Source organism: Xenia sp. Carnegie-2017, unplaced genomic scaffold, assembly GCF_021976095.1.
Source record: "Xenia sp. Carnegie-2017 unplaced genomic scaffold, XeniaSp_v1 HiC_scaffold_6, whole genome shotgun sequence".
Lineage (NCBI taxonomy): Eukaryota > Metazoa > Cnidaria > Anthozoa > Malacalcyonacea > Xeniidae > Xenia > Xenia sp. Carnegie-2017.
In genome coordinates, this window is record NW_025813526.1 from 6,836,181 (window position 1) to 6,856,948 (window position 20,768).

Here is a 20,768-nt window from a genome sequence, read left to right on the forward strand (position 1 = left end):
ACGTGCTTGATAAAACGATACTTGCGTTTGATAATGGAGACATGATATTCATAACAATTAAAGATGTATCTTTTTTTGGAGAATTTTTTGATGAATTAACAAAGTTTTTAATTGTCGTCTTTTTTATCGTAAAATGCGGTTCTTTTGACATTTTCCGACTCTTTTGCCTTCACTGTTTGCTTTTACCGCTTTCACTGCTTTCGCGAGAAGTGTATGCTGCAAGTGAAGTAGATGAAATAAATGCTTGGATTTTATAGATTAAATTTTTGCGGAAATATAACCCTGTGACCTTACAAAATTACTTTTTTGTGTTCATTTAAATCAAATACCTTAAATCTTGCGATTTTTGTCATAACGCAAACCATATGAAATATTAAGTACATTAAAGTGATGGGAAAAAAAATTGCATATAAATTTTATAACAAAACACATACTTTCGATTTTGTTGAAGTTAGTAGTGTTAGATTCCATCATCCATGTTTATTTAAGATAATTGTCTAATAGATGTGATGACAGCAAGCTGATTTTGTTTGAGTTTTTAGTCTTCTCTAAAATTTACACAATTCTGTTTTGAATTTAAGTGTGATTCCATACAATAAAACTTGCAAAATTTGTCATAATACAATCCGCAATGATGTTTAATGAAAAACAGATTTCTTTAGTTATAATACAGTACATTAGGTACCCACATATAAAGTATAGTAGTTGAGGGTTAACCAGCCACGGATATTGAAGATAATTGTTTAATACATGTGAGAACAGCAAATCGATTTTGTTTGAGTTATTATTACTGTTGTCTAAAATTTACACAATTCTGTTATGAGTTTAGTTGTGATTCTATACATTAAAATTTGCGGGTTTTTTCATGACACAAACACATTGATTATTAAATACATTAAACTGGTTAAAACAATTTTCGCATCTAGGTTTTAATACAAAATTCCTATATTCGATTTTGTTGAAGTCAGTTTCAGATTGCACCAGCCGAATGTATTGAGGATAGTTGATTAATGGCTGTGATGAAAGCATACGGATTTTGTTTGAGATATTATTTGTATTCTCTCAAATTAACACAATTCTGTTTTCAATTTAAGTGTAATTTTATGTATTAAAACTTGCGATTTTTGTCATAACACAAACCGCTTTAATAAATAAATACATTAAAGTGGTGAAAACAATTTTGGCATTTGGGTTTTAATACAAAACTCATATTTTCGATTTTGTTGAGGCAGTGTCACATAGTACCAACCAAGGGTATTGAAAATAATTTTTTTAAAAGATGTGATTACATCAATCGCGTTTCGGTTAAACTATTATTAGTGCACTGGAATGTTTAAAGTAAGTAGCAAAAAAGGCCCAGTGCATCGAGATGTAGATACGAACGTTCAAGGCGAAACGAAAACGAGGGGTATTTTGTTGTAACGAGAGTATTTCAGAACGTGCAAATATCACAATTTCATTAAAGTTTCTCAAGCTCCGCGAAATTTTTTTGTTGGAAATCGTTAGCAATCTTCTTAAATGTCATTTACCACTCGCTATTTGTTTCGAAATATTGTTGAGAAAAGGCGTTTACAGGTAAGATATTAATACTATTTTCATTTTATTTACGAAGTATGTTTTAAATATGTCAGACAATTAATTGTGAAATTATTTCATGGAAAAAATTTATAGATGATCACACGGCATAGAAAGCGAGTAAGAGATCTTTTAAAAGAGTATTCATATTATTTCTTTTGAAAATTTGTTTGAAGGATGGGAATACATTATAAAGTCTTATTTTAAAGACGTTTAACAATTACCCGGAAAATTTTTAATATGCATGCAAAAAGAATATATTATCAAAGTAAAATGACACGAAAAGAATTTCAATGATATTAAAGATCTTAAAATAGTGTTAAATATTTTTATTTGCATAATCCAAAAAATGAGACCAAGGGTTTTAAAAAAGTATAAGGTAATTTATGTTAATGTTTTTATTTGTAGAAAAAATTATGAGTTGTTTAAAAAAAACAAAGTTTCGAGCATATCTAAAGAGCTCTGCGATGGTAAATTTCAGAGCTATGAGAAAGGTGTAACTATTGTGTGAGATTCAAGTTAACGTTTGCAAAATTAATTTTGGATTATATCGAGGCTGATTTTTTTTATATTATTCATTAAAAGATACAAAGGAATATTATTTTCAAATTAAAGACGAATTTCTATTAAAAAAAATGAATGCTGAAAAGTGAACTGTAATTTATTAAATACCGCCCGATTGTTGGATAAATTGTATACTCGTTTAAAAATCGATAGTGATAATGATACTGAATACGAAAAAGAATAGGATAAGGATATAACTGATTTAATTTACAAGAAAGGCAAGAAACAAAAAAAAACCGAGAAAAAAGTTTTTAAACAAATAAAATAAATAAAAATATTTTCTCATTTTTTATTACTTATTTTTTGGAAATCAGTTGATGGAAACATTATATCAAAATCATGTGCCGTAATAGTATGAATTGGATATCGTTTTTTATCGTGTTGGACATATTTGTGGACTTGATTGCAATTTTTACTACAAACAACACAATCCTAGAGTTGATATTAACTCTAAATAAAAAATGTATATAAATAAATTTGCTATTAAATATCGATTGCTTCATTTTTTAATAGTTTATTTTTTATTCTTTTGTTTATAATTTTTTGCATATAAAGGGACAAAAAATTATAAAAAGAATAGAAGTAAATTGATACTTTTTTTGTAGATTATATGACAGAAAAGTAATGTCCAGAAATTGAACATATTTGATATTTAACGAATTATTTTATAAATTCCTTTTTGATCTTAATGATAAGGGATTTATAGTGTATTTTACATTTTAATTAATGTAAATAAAAAAGTAATTTATAATTTTTTAATAGAAAATAAAATTTATATTGATTATTTACGAATTTTTATACTTCAAATTGTAATAATAGTTATTTATTTAAAAAAATGGATTTGATAAATATGAATTATTTTTAGTAAGCTGTAATGATAACTAATGGAATGAGTTATTAAAATACAAGTTTTCTATTTTTTCTATTTTAATTCATCATTGTCTTTAAATATCCACAACCCTTTTTTTTTTATTTTTTAATGACCCTCTTATAAAATAATTTCTTCTTTTTCTTTTTCTTTTAGACATTTTAGTTTTTTTCAAATCTGCATTTTCTTAAGCGAAATAATAATCATTCCCTTATTCACTTATCATTTAATAACTTTATTAATAATTCCACGGGCCACAACTAAAACAATTCATTTTTATGCCAATGCTGCTAGTCCCCCACTAATTCCTCCCTGTTGGTGTTTTTTTCGATATTTTTTTTCTAATTCTTTTTTTCTTTCATCAATTTTTTTATTTCTATTTTTAAAAAAGAATAAATAAATAAATAAACAAATAGTAAGACAATTAAATAAATATATGCATGAAAACCGACATCTGTTTATTTATGCAAAATTAGTAGAATTGAGCTAGTATATATATATATATATATATATATATACAAAGTGTATAACAATGTGCCCTCCCGGCTATCAAAATATTAAAATGGTGACTCCTGCACTTGGGACACAGGACGTACGGTTACACATTGTATGGATTGTATTAGTGACCTTAAGATTTGACGACGCGCTCATCTACAACGCGAGCGGAAATGAATTTTAAACCAATGCGCATGTGCGTGCGTCGTTGAGTTTTGTCGTGCTTCTACTACGTGGCGTCTTTGCTTAATCCCACGTCGTCCTACATTGAAGGTGGAATTTTTCACAAAAAAAGTTTTAAAGTAAGTATTCAGCTTTTAATTCACCTGTTACAATTGTCTGTGGAGTCTGGTATGTGATTGATGTGTTGATATTTATCTGTGAGTAAAATATGTTTACATTTTTGCTTTTAGCAAGGCAAGAAAATGGCAGAACAGTTTTCATCAGCATCAAGTGATTGCTCATCAAGTACACCACGAAATTCACCGTGAGTTAAATTAATTGTTTAGCTAAATCAACATCCAGTGGCTTTGAAATTTTTCTTATATTGTAATAACGGTTTGTGTTCTCCTTTTATGTTTGAGTAAACATACTATGCAACGAGTACTCATATATCAATTAAGGCTAGTATATATTTCTAAATTGTTTTAGAATCAGTTTTGTTATGAAGTGGACAGCAAAGCATGATGTCGAACTGTGCAAAGAAGTTGTCGTGTCAAGACTTTTTGAAGCAAGAAAAAATCCCTTGAAAGAGAAAAGGTGTGGGAAGCCATTGCTAAGAAGTTGGAGCAACATGACCACCTTTGCTTTCGTGTTGACCAGCGTGCAGTAAGAGACAGAGTACGAAAATTGCATGCAAACTATTGCAAGAAAGAAAGGGGAGAAATAAATGCAAGTGTCATTTCTCCAGAAGCAACTGAGCTGGATGATTTACTTGAAAAAATTCATGGTAGAGAAAAAGCTAGTGATGTTGTTGCTGCTGAGGCTACAGCTGTTGAAAGAAGAAAAAATAATGCAGACAAAGAAGCAGCAGAGGAGATAAGGAGAAGGGCTATGGAAAACGTATCCCAAACCAGGAAGCGAAAGGAAAGCGAGCAAGGTGGTGCTAGAAAAAAAGTCAGGAAAGGAGGAGATTCTACTTTAGAGTTTCTAAGAGAAAAGGGGGAGAAAGAAAGAAAATTAAGAGAGGAAAGCTTAAAATTGGAAAGAGAGAAAATAGAAATGCAAAGGCTGCAAATACAGAATGAGAAAGAAAGCCAACAGCAATTCATGGAGAAACAAAATCAGTTGCTGCAAAACATGATTGAATTGCAAAGGCAACAAAACCAGCAAGTTCAAGCAAATCAAATGTTACTGGTTCAACAACAGCAATAACTATCCCAAGCCCTAGTACCTCTTTTATCAAAAATTGCTGAAAAATAAACTAATCGTGTTTTTTTAACAAAAATTTCAGACAAATAAAATAATTTGCAATTATAATGTATGAGAAACAAGAAATATTCAAAAAAAATTATGAGAAATACGTTTGAAGAGAGGGTGGCTCCAACTGAAAAAGTCACTTGTCATATTTAATTGAAGACAAGTTAGAGCATTTCTAAGCAGTGATGCAACTATATACATTTTGCCCACAGAACTTAAGCTAATTTTTAGATTCTTCTTAAGTAGTATAGTACATGGGGGTACGAGAGCACAAAAAGTGCTCTCATATCCCCCATGTATTATACTACTTTTATACCATGGGTAAAAACTATCTTTAACAAACAATTGGTTTCAAAGGGGGGTAAAAATCTCGAGGTTACAATCTATCGTTTAAAAATATGGAATCTATATGTTTTAAAAACTATCTTTAGAAATAAATGCTAAGAAAGCATCGGTTCGGAGGAAATTCGGCAGCATAGAGCATGATGTGAATATTACGAAGTTTAATACTCAAAAAAGTTAATACGAAGTTTAATACTCATAGTTTAAAATCCATGCTCGAGCAGGGGAATGGAATTTCCGAGAATCCTGAGACCCCGGTGGGGAAAATTTTTACGAAGTGAAAACTCGGGGTCTAAAGTGGCATTCGATGAATTCGAAGAATTCGAGAATAACAGAGGATTAATATATGCTCTTTTACAATCTATCGTTTAAAAATATGGAATCTATATGTTTTTGAAATATATAGGTGCGTTTAAATTTTAAAAACCGTCTTTAAGAATTAATTGTTAATAAAGCATCGGTTCGGAGGAAATTCAGCAGCACAGAGAATGATGTGAATATTACGAAGTAATATTTACTCCATGCTCGAGCAGGGGAATGGAATTTCCGAGAATCCTGAGACCCCGGTGGGAAAAATTTTCACGAAGTGAAAATTCGGGGTCTAAAGTGGCATTCGATGAATTCGAAGAATTTGAGAATAACAGAGGATTAATATATGCTCTTTTACAATCTAGCGTTTAAAAATATGGGATCTATATGTTTTTTAATTTGTCTGTTAAGCGCGTGTCTTAGTGCATGTTTTTAATAATGGTTGTTTAATGTAGCTAGCACATGTCACCAGCGCATTTTAATAATCAAGTGTTAATAATCAAGTGTTATTAAAATATCAGTAGCAGCGCGCTTTATAGTCTATTTGGTATATTGGATAAACTAGTGGCTTTTAACAATGGTCTTAAAACCCAGCGCGTGGTAGAAATATTCTTTAATAATCAAGTGTTAATAAAGCATATTTTTAAATCGTTGTCTCGGGGCGAAGAATTTCAGGCAACTAAGCCTGAAATTTTGAGCGCAACAATGTCATAGATGCTCTTTACAAAATATGGAATCTATATGTTTTTTAATTTGTCTGTCAGGTGCGTGTCACATGTAAATGTTTAACAATGTTTTATATAATTTTTGTTAAAAGTGTTTTTACTAATTGTTTCAGGATTTTGAATCTTTTTGTATATCGCTTTTGTATTAATTGCTATATTACTCAAACAGGGCTACATGCTTACTACACATTATAATTGTTTGTTAATATTTAGTTATTTGAACCGATATTATAATGACCATAAGCTAATGTTGTTACACCATCATCTAATATATATCGTTTATCATCAAAACAGCTGAGTGATACTTTATTAATTTCATAACTACTAAGTTGATGGTTTACACTTCTAATAGTTTTCATTGTATGATGCATTTGTTTGTTTTCAAATAGTGTTGTTTTATAGTCTTCATGTTTTATTTCACTCTTAATAATATTTTTCTTAAATCCTTTACATTTTTTATCTACTTTATTATTATCTTTAATATAACTGTACATTTTACTTCGTAACCCAACAAATTCAGTAATTGAGATTACAGAGGCTTCGTCTTTAAATTTACCAATGACTTTTTTATTAGTTTTATCATGATATTTATGGTATTCTGGGTAATCACTAAAATCAAATTTATCTTTATCAACCCAAAAATCTTTATAGACGTCTTCAGTTTCGATTTCATATGTTAAACTATCTGTGTCTGTGAAAAGAAGTTTAGCTTTATCACCATACTGCTTTTTGATATGGTTGTAATGAAAATCATACATAAGAACTTTACTCAAATCTAACATACACATGCCAACATATGCAGGCCTATTAAGGGTTAGTGTTTCTTTTATTTTATGCACAGCTACTAAATTTTCATTAAAGATCTTTGAACTTACATAAGTAGGTTTTGAAGCTAATTTTAATAATTTATTTTTATTAGTTACTAGTCTAACATCTATTCGTTTTCGTAAGTTTTCCATGGTTTTACCGAATACCGAATTATTCATTAATTTGTAGAAGTCTTTTTCAAAAGAATTTTTTGCATTAGTTCTTTTTTGAGTATTAAAGTCTATATATTTTTTCAACCATGGAGATTGATTAAATTCAAGTACTCTATGTACTTTTTTTAACTTTAACCCAAGATCTAAGTATAATTGAAGATTTCTATAATGTAAAACGTATTTGTATTTATTTTTTAAAGTCGGAATCAGTTTGCTTACTAATCCTGTTGATATATTGTAATTAGAAGCAATTGTCTTACAATATTTTGACAGCATGTTGCTAGTTACCTTAACTTTTTCTGGTGCAACAGGATAATCGTTATGTAAATCATGTAGTTCTTTATTGTATTCTAAATCAACTTCTAACATTAAACCTTTTTTTGCTATCTGCTTGATATTCAGCAAGGTTTATGTTGTTAATCTGTTTACCAGTTAACCATTTGAAATTACCAGTAGGTAAGTTTTGTGACATAGCCCACCCATACAGATTTTTTGCATCTAAATACGTTAAATACTTCGATGGCTTATTATTATCATAAGATGATTGATATTTGTTATTAGCTTTTTCATATCGATTAGCAATATAACTAACGCCTCCTCTCATACCCTTTTCAATGAATTGAAACATATCAATATATGTCATTAATTCTAATTTAATATCGGTCATCTTCAACATAGCATCCCACGACAACCCTGGTGATGTGAAATAGTGGCATGGGTCTAATTTATAGTATTCTAAGCATGTTTTTCGAAAGTTTTCAAATACATCATTAATAGAAGGATATCAGATTTCAGATACAGGTCGTGATACTCACCCATGTTTTTAAGATTGAATGTATTCCACACTTTTTGTGCATGATGGTATTGTTCATCTGATATATTCTCAGCAGTAAGAATACTATGAAAGTCTTTTTTTGAAGGCAACCCCACATCAAACTTTTCAAAGCTTTCCATATAATCATATGGGTATTCACCTTTTTTAGTCATTAAATTAAATTTTTCACCTTGAAACTGCTTAGAGGTATATTTTAATGAATCTTTAGGTAAATTACTAACAAGCTTTTCAAGACTAGAGCTCATAAATTGAAAACTATCAATGAAAGTAAGATGGTTACCTAACATAAAAGCCATATATTTTTCCATGTTATTTGGTATAGCATTTATATTCATCTGTGTTTCTTCACCTTTTTTGTTTCTATATGTATGGTTTTTAACAATAGCTCCGATTTCTTGCATAATAAAATGGCTGTCATACCCACGCAGATTGTGAAATATTACTGGTATCTTTAATTTATCAGAGTCTATTCTAAGTTTTAAATTACAATCTTGATGTGCGGAGCCTCTGTATTTACCAGTGATGTGACAATGGTCTCGAACTCGAATATCTTTGTTAGTATATTTTTTGTTACAGATATGACATTCATCAGCTTTTTTAAATTCTTCTTCATCATCAGAGGTCATTTTTAATGGTTTATTAAATAGGTTTTCATAATATTCTTACAATATTTAACTTCTTTTAACATAGCTTCCATAAATTTGTAAACAGCCTTTTCACCTCTATATATTTGAATTTTTTTCGTGAATTTATCATCATAACAACAAACAACTTTATATCCATAGCCACAGTCTGTGTGCTTCTGATAGGCTTCAGTGAATGATTTTTTATTATTCTGATTACAACCAGATATCTTTTCTGTAATAGCCTCAAAGTCAGCATATATAACAAATGGTATTGGTTGTTGCTTATGATAGTTGTTGAATTTAAGTATGTTATTATTTTTATCAGGCATTCTTACTGATTGTATACCATTTATTAGTATACAGTTTTCTATATGGTTATTTAATATTTTTTCAGAACTAAAACATTGAAGACATCTCATACAAAAATGTTTTCTTTCTTTATGTTTAGTTTGATTGTACATAAATTTATTAAAATCTTTTATTAATACATAATGTTTGTTTTCATTATCAGTTATCAATAGTAGTTCCATATGGTCTTCAAATTTTTTATTTGAAATGAATAATGGGTATGGTTGTTTATCTTCATAACCGAAAACGTTAATGTTAATTCTGTTCACGCTTGGCATTTTTGTGCGCAAAATTAGAGAACTAGAATGTGCCAAATTTTATTGCCGGCGCGCGACATTTTTCGAAGCTTGGTAACGAATTTATCGAACAGCAAATTCCTTATTTTTGTCGATGATTTTCCAGCAAAAGTTTTCCTTGAGCTACTTGGGAACACAAGAGTGTTATAGAGGATAACTAGAGGATCATTTTGATATCTCGTTTGCTATGGTTACACATATAGTTTTTCAACAGACGAGCTTGTTGCTCGAGGGTTTTTGGCGAAATGGCGTCGGTTGGCGAAATTTGATAATTTACTCTAACTTCGGCTTGTATAGGTTTCTTTATCCGATCATTCGTTTGTTTAAATTTTGGTTATTTGGTAAAATAAATAGTCTTCTTACAATCGTATGTTTTTTGTTTTGAAGAAAATGGGATAATTTAGCGTCAATCATGCCGTTCCGCAAGGCAACGAATTACAAACGATTCAATTTTGGGGAATACATGCGCAACAAAAGATTGGCAAGGGAAGGAAATATGAGCAAGCAAAAGAAAGCAAAATGTGTGTCTAAGAAACTTAAAAGTCTTGATGATAAGGTAAAAAATGTTTAGTAGTTTTATTTGAAATGATCTTTGCTTACTCGATCTTTTCTTATGTCAATAAGTCAATAACATATGCAATATTTTGACATGATGTGTCAAATTTTTGTATTGATAGGCTTTTTTTTAATGAAAGATTGTTTTATACAGAATCGACATATTTAGCACAAGGCGTATTACTATTTCAGTTTAATTGTATTTTAATTAGTGAACTGTTTGTGCTTGTATTTTATATCAGAATATGTATGCCATTTTTTGCTGGAACTGTATTCATAAATTTTACAGGTAAAAGAAATTGGTGAATGAAGTAGAAGAGTTAGATAGCATCAGGACAGAGTTCATTGAAGGTGGAAGTAGGCAGGAGGAACAAGAGGAGAAAGTTTTAGCATAGGCAGGAAGGGCAGTTGTTTGAAAGAAACAAACCAACTGGGCAGGCTGGTGTAGGTCCACTGGTCGAACACGCAGGATGGAACTATGTTGGCAGCTAATGCCATTCATGGAGGTAATAAAGATGATACAAAGCCTGGTGCCATTGGAATGTTGGAACATTAGAAAATAAGTGCAAAGTGGGTGATATAGTAAAAGTTAGAAAAGTGCAGTAAGTTTAAGAGCAAGGTTTTCCAAAAATTTACAAAGAAGATTTGAAGAAGTTCGAAAGATCAGATGAGAATATGTTAAGATCGATTGCTGTGTATTATAGCAAAGGAGTTATGGGCAAAGAAAAGTATAGAAGAGTTTATAAGGCAGCTCATATGAGCAGATATGTGGTAGTAAGGGCTAAACGTGTTAGTGTTGCTAAATGTCCCACCCTCGGCTGGTTCCTATGATAGATTAATGCAATACATTAAATCTATTGATATTGGTAAGTTATTTAGTATTCGTGAACATCTGTGCAATGGGTTGATGAGTGTGAGAAGGTCAATGGTTTTACAGAGATATAGAAGATATTCTTGTTAAGCTTGCAGAATTTTATTTGAACATTGGTAAGTATAAACTTTTCAACTTTAATCAGCCAAACTCATTTCATGTTGCTATTGGTGGAGATGGGGCCCCTTGGAAGAGATGATTCAGAATGCTCTTGGCTGGTAGTTTTCTAAAATTGGACATGGCATGGCCGCAATGAAAATTTCCTGCTCTTGGGGCTAATTGTTCAGAGAACTGTCTCCTGTAATTGCTTATAGCAATCATTCTACAAAAACAATTATTTAACAATTGCTTTTTGATTGGCATTTATACTTTTTGTGATTTGTTACAAAGCAAAATAATTTTATGTACAAGCTGAATGAAGACAAAGATATTAAAATAAGTATATTGTTTGGGTAAGTTGTAGTATTGTAATTGTATATATATAATGTAACAAAACTATTTAGTCTTTTATCACGTTTGGACAAGTATAATCTGTGCAACATAATCTTACCAGAATATGTACATGTTAGAGCATGCAAGCTTGACATGTGCATACAATCAAATTTGCATATATTATACTTATCTGAATTTTACATTGACTGATATTTGTGTAGTTTAACTAATTTTAAAACCTTTGTCAACTTTAATAAAACTCAGAAGAAGCAGAGTGTGGTGTCCTCATTGAAAAATTTATGTCTAGTAGTATTGCAGTATTGCTAGTTTACCCTATTTTGGTTTTAAAGCAGGCAATGCAACAATTACCAAAGCTAATAAATGGCTCAGTTGTTAGTCAGGTTTCAACTTTTTTATTTGAAATAAATTTAAAAGGTATTTGTAGATCTCTTTGTTTTTAGAGGATGACATGAATTAGGTTGATTTTTCATACTTTTTCTTAATTTTTGAATGAGTTGCTTCTTTTATGTTTGGCAAATTTTATGTTTGTTTGTCCTATGTACAAAATAAGAAACTGGAGGCTCATCATTGAATAAACAAAGTCTTTCACCTGGGTTACATTAACTGCTGTTTGACTGCCACGTCCGCTAAAACTTCGCCTTAGGTAAGCAGCAACATCTTCCTGGACAAGCCAGACAACAAAACAAGCAACTCATTCAAAAGGCGCATGGAGTGAAGGATATCACCTCAGCCTTCTTGTTTTTAACCTGGTAACAAAGAAAGCCACAAAACTATCCAAAGTGCGAACAGTACGCATGGTATGGTAGCAAAAAGCATGCAGGAGTAACCCTCGTAATTTCCCCCATAATGGGTTTCTGATGCCTTTTTGCCACCAAGTCGTCGATGATTCCCATAGCCAAATTCGTGACTCCTCTTTTAAGAGCTTAGCTGGATTGATAGAAAGTCCATCAATCTCAGCGAACTATTGTTGTGTGTGAAATCGACCTCTGCAAGTTGAAGCGTATCTTGCACTTGCCCAACACCGCTTTGAGACAATTTCCACATTTTCGCATTGCATGTCTTGCAATGCGAAAATTCTCTTCAACTTGTTAAGGAGGAAGGTGGCTGTTGAACGGCGCTGTTGTATATGTCTTCTTGATGTAATTTTCTTCTGCTGAAAATCACACATTAGAAACAGCCGCCATCTTCATTAATTAATTATTTTAATCAAGTATTTTGTGCAAAAACCGCTGGACACAATGACTTACAAACTAGCGTTTTGGCATGCAAAAATGCCAGGCGTGGTTTTGCTTTTCGATTTTATTATAATGTTTAACAGTCACTGGAAATTCAATCCCAGAGTAGTCTAATTTGTTAATGTATTCCTTATCAGATTTTTTATTCGTTGTGGGGTATTATTTTGCGGGTTAATATGTCTAATATGACACCATCTAAAGCATTCATTATCTATTTTGATATTAATTAATCCTTTTTACTATTTTTAAGTTCTTGTGGTAAATTAATGTATGAACTCCTTTAAGTGGTTTATATATTGCAACATTAACATAATGGTTATCTACAGAGCGTATAACCCATGATGAAGATTCTTGAGTAAATTATCAATCTTATTTAATATATTTTGTTTGAAATTTGTAGGATTCATTGATTTCATTAGAATTAGTAATTGTTAAAGCTGGACTGTTGAAATAAGCATTTTTTGTTAAATAACCAGCAGTACCGCCATCTTTTATTTCAAATTTTTCAAATGTTATTTTAACAGTTTCAATATATTTAAGTGCTTTCATTGATGTTAATATTTCTTTAATATAATATGTAAGATACTTTCTAGTGTTCTGTAATTGTTTCAATGGATCTTTATTGTTAATAATGATTATTTCATATGACTTTGTATAACCTTTAAGAGCATTGTTTGTTTCTCTTATTTTAACTCTTGGTGTTGGTATTGGTTTTTTATTTTTATCTGATATCATCTGTGTAATGTTCTCATACTCTTTAATCATATCTTTTACACTCTTTCTTGGTTTTGGGATTGGTGTTAATACTTTGATTAATTCGTTTTTTCTAAGTTTATAATAACCTTTAACCTTTTTTTCTTTAGCAATAACTTTTTACTGAGGTACAGTCATTTGTTTGATATTGGATTGTGATAGTACTTTTTGTACTGGTTTGGAAATTAAAGTATTATTAACTTCAACCTTAGGCTTTTGATTTAATATTATATTAATTAAATCATTTCTAGTCAACTTTTGGAGCGCATTTCTATTCATCTTATGCATATTATATAATATAGGTTTGTCTTTAAGTACCTTTCGATTTAAATAATCTCTATTCATATATACTAATACTATATATATTACTTTTTTAAGTGTCTTTAAGGTGCGTTTAAATAATTAAATTCAAATAATACAAATAAATTGTACTATTTATTTTTTTTTTAAATATTCTCTTAATTTAGCTTTAGTTTTTATTGTGTTGGGTAACATTCCTGGTTCAAGACCGAAATACCATGGTATGAAACCCTTCTCGTGTATCCAGATCATTTTGTTTAATTGTTTTCTAATAATTGGGTCATCAAGAGCTTCTTTTACTGTTCTATCGTAATAATACAATAATTCTCTTTTTTGATTATCAGGTTTAAATCTTAATAATCTTAATTTTTTATTATGTTCAACTAATTTTAGATCATATTCAATTGCTTCAGATATTAAAGTATGTTTAAATGTTTCAAAATCTTTACATTTTTCATAACCCGGTTGATCAGGATCATAATGTTTTAATTTTGTTGGTAAAGCATCAATTAATATATATACATCAAATTTAGATAATAAATTATCATCTAAAATCAAATAACCACAGGCCCGAAATGACATAATGATATTTTATTATTACTCATTTCAATGTTATTAATATCATCTTTTGTCTTTAAGTCTTTTAAGTTTTTTCTATTTTCTATCATATATATAATTTATATATATTTCTTTAAGTATATTTAAACGCACTAATTTTAATTATAGAAATAAATCTATATTTAAAACTTTTTATAAAAACTATATTATTTTTTATTTTTTTGAATTTCGAACATGTTTTTTTGTCCGAAGATGTAAAGTTTTATATGCTAAACTATATGTTTTATTACATGAATCACAATGCCATGGTTTTGAGAGCATATATGATGTCCTATGTTGTTTGATTTGTTCTTTAGTATAAATTTTTGGTCTTCCTCGTATTGGTTTATCTGAACACATATATACTAATACTATATATTTTATTTTTAAATAGTTATTTAATGCGTTTGAGATAAATTTTAAAAATTCCATTAGCACTTGAATGATTACAATATTCATATAAATCAAATTTTATAACATAAACATCTTTATCTATATTGTTAATGTCATACTTAAAATAACAATCATCCCATCCATGATATTTATTAAACAGAGCTTTAGTGATATGTGTAAATTGTGGTATATAAAAATCACTACTAATAGTCTTTATATTAGATGGTTTAAATATATTTAGTATAATCGGTTCATAATCAATATTCATTGTACACATTATATGTAAAATTTTTTTTATATTATCAACATTATATCTATTTTTTGAAAAAGATAACCAGTCATCTGTATGCAACTCTTATTCTTTATATTTAACCTGATCTTCTTTATAATGAAGCTCGTAAGTTAATGATTTAATATACATGTTTTTTTCTTCCATTAATATATTTAATAAACCTAAATTAATTTCATGTCCTTTAAATTTATACACATCTTTGTTTTTTATAACTTTCACCATTCTATATAATTACTATATATTTTATTTTTTTTATGGAGCGTTTTTATTATCCTTTGTTTTATACAATGCTTTTTTCAAAATCCTTCAAAGTATCTTCTATATTAGAACTAGTTTTTTTACAACATAAAATAAAATCTCTGATCCTTTTTAATAAAACTTTAAGATTCATATATAATAGTAAATTTTTTATTTCTTTGACTCCATCCAATTTTTATAATAAGTACAATCAAAATCAATATCCCACTCAAGAATTTTATATACTTCACCGAATAATCTATCATCGAAAATCCGTTTTGTCTTACTATTTTTCATATCTCTAACAGGGTGTTTTAATGGTATACCCCTCCTACTAGCTAAACGTATAATATAATAGTTATACATACTAACATTTTTTTTATTAATTAATTTATGTTTAATCATAGTACAAACAACCTTTATAAAATCATTTGTAATCATCTCAACATATTCAAAAGTTACACACAATCTAATTTTATTACTAAACCATTTTTTCCTTGAATGAACTGATTTTTGACACTTCCAAATCTCTGGTATCCATTCATTAATTATATTATATGAGTGAACAGAACCGCAGTGTATACAAACATTCATTTTATTGTTATCTGAAATAATTTCTTGATTTTCGCAACATAAGTATGTCTTAGCAGATCTATTAATATAACTATCACATATCTTTTATCACAAAAGCAACAATTTACGCATAACCAAAAACTCTTCTAACTCTTTATGAATCAATTTATTACAATACATATAATATAATATAATATATATCTTTAAGTAGTTTTATATAATAAATATCCAGATGTAATACCAAGCACTACCATTGTACCAGATTGATAATTTTTCATATTCTTAGATGGTTTGTAAAAGTCATTTAATTGTGGTTCTCTATGAAATGTTAGTCCGTTGTAATGTATAGTTTTTATTTTCTAAGCGCATCTAAAGCTCTATTAGTCAGTTCTATATCATCATCAGCATATTGAAGTTCTTGTCTTAGCTGTTGAATTTTATCATGCTGCTTGACTTCATTTTCATAGAATGCCTCTTTAGCTCTTTGTAGTTTTCTAGAGCTCATGGTATCTTTTCATTTCTCAGCGTAACCGTTTTATCAAGTTTATGAAATAGCCAGCCCTGCCTGAAAAGGCGAAACTCCAAGCTGTTCTGTCCACTAGTAATAACACTTGTCATATATATTTATACAGATTTAACTGGATTTTCAGGAATCCATTTTTTCTCTTGAGCATATTTAACTAGCATTGTTGATGCTGTAACAGCAACAACCAGTTTAGCAAAATCTTTGATACTGTTTGTGTCTGTTAATTTTTGACCTAGTAGTTTTTTAGACGCCATAGAAAGACCTACAGCAGTTGTTGTCACAAGCACTGCATCAAAAGCTTCATTCATAAATTGTTTCTTAGTCATAGTATTACTCATATATAATAGGAAATATTTTATTCAAATGAGTCTAAATTATATTGTTTATTTTTTTGTATCAAAACATGTTTTTCACTAGTTGTTTCTTCTCTAGCTTTATCGTTTGTTAATTTTTCCTTCCTTTTATCATTTTTCCTTGTATAATAGAGACTAGCAAAAGCAATTAATACTCCAATAGTTCCAAACAAAAATCCGTAATTAATGTTCCAGCTATAATCCTCAATTTTTTTTTTATTTTCTAATTCAATCCTATCTTGCATCTTTTTTTCTTTAGCAGCTTTCGATATAGCAGCCAAGCGTTTCCCAGCTTCAACTCTAAGAGGGTCTTTCTCTTTCTTAACTGTAGTTATCTTTACGTTTTCTTCAGACATGTTATATAATACTGTAGATTTTGTTCACAGATAACTCACAGATAATCTTATAGATAACTTACAGATAACTCACAGATCTTTATATTTTTTGTTATATTTACTCACCAGCCTATCTATAGTAGTACAATTGTCTATTATAATATCATCGATAACTTTTATGTCTGAAAGAAATATCACTTGATCATAAGCTAATCCTCTTAAATATGATCTTATATCCATAAGTATTTTTTCATATGATGTATATGCAAATTTACACATTTCTAAGTTATTATTAATCTTACTCCTAACCATATAACCTTGAACTAAAGCACCTATACCATTCAAGCTGGCTATAACTATCGGGTTGACGGTTATACTACCTACAATACCAGCAGTCGAGACTAGAAAAATACTTCCCATGTTTAATGATAGTCTAATTTTCTTTAATTTATTATACTTCCATTTATAACAGGTATACATCTTGTGATAGTATAAATACAACTTTTTAAGCATTTCAAATTCCTCATTACTCAACTCACTTGAAATATGATTAAAATCTAGAACTTTTTTCATATTATATTATAAAACATATTTAACTAATATGAATGATGATAGCGTTGATATACCAAGTAAAGTAATCATATCTGTTTGATGGGGATTATTTACTATCATTTTTGTATGTTTATGTAATAATGGTTTTTTATGCACTTCGTCAAGAGTATCTAGGTGTTGTAAGGGTGTTATATCTTGATGTACTTTTTTTAGTTCTTCCTTTTTAACTCCATAATAATTTTTTTTAGAATTAATACCGAATTTCATAGTTTTATTCGTTAATGTTAAAATATTATTATACCCATAAATCTTTTTATTCAATATGATCATACGGCTGGGTATTAAAATCATACCAGGGCTGATTGCCATATTTAAAATAACATTCGTGTCTTTTATACTCTTTCTTATGTTAGATATCAATACAGTCGTATCATTCTGTACTATAGTATCCTCTACTAATTTCCTAAAAACATTTTGAGTTTGCATGCTCTTAGCTTCATGATTAACTATTGGCCATCTTGTATCAGCCTGGCTATCTAGAACTGAATAAACAAAACTTTCAATGCTCTCTTGCAAAAGAGCTTTTCCGATTTGTGTAATCCCTTCAGAATGATATGCAATGAAGCTCTTATAATCAGTAGTTGAATATTGAAAATTAACAAAATAACCAACACCATCTTTATTGAATTTTAAAATACCTTTAAAAGGTATATGCTTTTTCAATTCCGTAAAGTCATATTTATCTATCTAATAACATTTGGGATCTGATAATACAAATGATATTTGGTGTTTTGACATAACTTTGAATATTTCGCTTAAAACTGATTGGCCATAACCTGCAACATAGCGTAGGGCGCTGCCTTCATTATCATGCGTATAACTTTCTTCTGTTCTTATATGGCTGATGCCTTATTATTGTAATTTACTGTTAATTTCACTTGCCACGGGCTGATAATAAACATAAAAATTAATTTCTCTGTGACATACAATCTGAAGTTACAGACATTTACCGGCCTTTGAAATGTAGGTTTTACAATAAACTTTGAGGACCATCGATGTAACATATGATCGAAATAATCCTCAAGCTGGCTACCTTCATCTCATGCAGCTGCTATGAGATTTGAAAACAAAGGTGTTTTAGTTGTTTCTAAATATATTTTTGGCCATGTTTGTATATGTTTTAAATTATCATCGCCTAATTTTATAGCATTTTCTTCTATTTGCTTGTTTGACATATAATATAAGCTATGTTATATATGAAAATGTTCACTATTTTTATTGACAGAGATTGACTTACAAGAAAGTATAGTAACATCTAACTATTCATATTTATATATCAAAAAAGCTCATGTGTATTGGGAATATAAAAATGTAAAATTAAATAATACTTTAGCTTTTACAATAGGCGCAACAAAATATAATATAGATGCTGGTTACTGGACTTTTAAAATGCTTAAAACGTTTTTTGAGTCTGTTAATGTAAAGCTTGAGATGGTAGAAAACAACGGAACTTGTAAAATAACTATAATAATGACGAGGTATTAGTATTGTCTGATACTCTTATTAAAATGATAGGTTTTAATGATACCATAAAAACTATTAAAAAAGGTATCGTACAAAATGGTGTTTCTAAAGTGTATATAAACAGAGGATTAAACTATATTCAGATTTCTTCTAATATTGTAAATTCAAGTTATAATTATAACCCTGAAGGAAAAAAAGTAATATAGCTTTAACTTCCAGTAGTAATAACAATTCAGTCGTTATTTGGCACTGTATACGAATACAACGATATTGAAAGTAAAGTTATAATGAGCCTTTAACGAGCTAATATTTAATATATTAGATCAAAATGGTGCTCCCAAAGATATGTACAGTATTCTTCTTGAATGTTATTATCTTGAGTAAGTTAAATGGATGAAGACATTAAAATTGAGCAAAGTTTAAGAGATATTTATTATGATCCGAAAACAGGGTATCAATCAGCAGAACGGCTGTATCAGAAAGCATTAGAAGAAGGTATAGATGTTAGTAGAAAACAGGTTAAAGAATGGTTAATATCTCAAGATACATACACATATAAACCTATTATTAGGACATAAATTCAGACAAACAAGGGTAAACTATCTTGGTGAACAAATACAAATGGATTTAGTTGATATGGGTTCTTATAAGTATAAAAACAATGGTTATTATTGGATATTAACAGCTATTGAAATATTAAGTAGATATGCATTTGCTACCCCTGTTTATAGGAAAGACACAAATAATATGACAAAAGCTGTTGCAAAACTATTAAGTCAATTTAAAGATAGATTTAATGATTACCCGAAACTAGCGCAATTTGATGATGGTAAAGAATTTTATAATGTAGGTGTGAAATCATTATTAGAGAAACATGGAATTAAGTACTTCTCTACAAAAAATAGTAAAAAAGCTTCTATTGTCGAACGATTTAACAGAACGCTTAAAACATCTACGTGGAAATATTTTTACAACAAAGGAACATATAAATGGATTGATATATTGGATGATTTAGTATATAATTATAACAATACAAAACACAGTACAATCTTGATGAAGCCTAAAGATATTAATAAAAATAATGAAGATGAAGTCTGGAATACATTATACGGTCATGAAGTTGCTTATTTACCATTACCTAAGATTAAAATTGGTGATATGGTTAGGATATCAAACTATAAATCTATATTTACGAAAGGTTATGAAGCAAATTTTACTGAAGAGCTTTTTAAAGTGGCTAAAGTTATTAGAGGAGATCCGAATTTATATGAGATAGAAGATGTAGAAGGAGAGCCTATAATTGGTAAATTTTATGAAGAGGAACTATCAGTTGTAGATAAGATGATGTTTATAGAGTTGAAAAGATATTAAAACGTAAGAAGGTTAAAGGTAAAAGATGGTTTTAGTTAAATGGTTTGGTTATGATAATAAACATAACAGTTGGATTTCTGAAAGTGACATACAAAATATAAAGTAATCTATATAATGGATGAAGGAGGTTTTGATTATATTGAATTAGAAGATAAGAAGAAAGAAGATAATAATAATGATAATGAAGATAATAACGATGAAATGAAGATTGGCAAAATTTTCAATTTATTGATGAAACATCATTTACTGACGATAATTATGGTGTAACAATAAAAAAAGACAAATAAAACTAATACTCTTCCTGATGTTCCTACTTCAACTCCTGTTTATACAGATATTATTAGACCAGAAAATGAAGTTTCTTTTGCTGTTGAATCTTTTATTAAAAAAAATTATAAAAAGAGTTTAGATTTAATCACTTAAAAGGTATGGCAGCTTCTGAAGGTATAAATTTTAGATTAAATTT

General features: G+C 29.0%; 1 long non-coding RNA gene across 1 annotated transcript; it reads left to right on the top strand.

Annotated features, from left to right (window-relative positions):
• The first annotated feature begins 768 nt into the window (after window positions 1-768).
• Window positions 769-20,305, top strand: LOC124457697. Its single transcript, XR_006952739.1, has 4 exons — window positions 769-831; window positions 9,939-9,947; window positions 10,732-10,742; window positions 20,296-20,305. It is a non-coding gene; the product is annotated as an uncharacterized LOC124457697 (long non-coding RNA).
• Window positions 20,306-20,768: the final 463 nt, after the last annotated feature.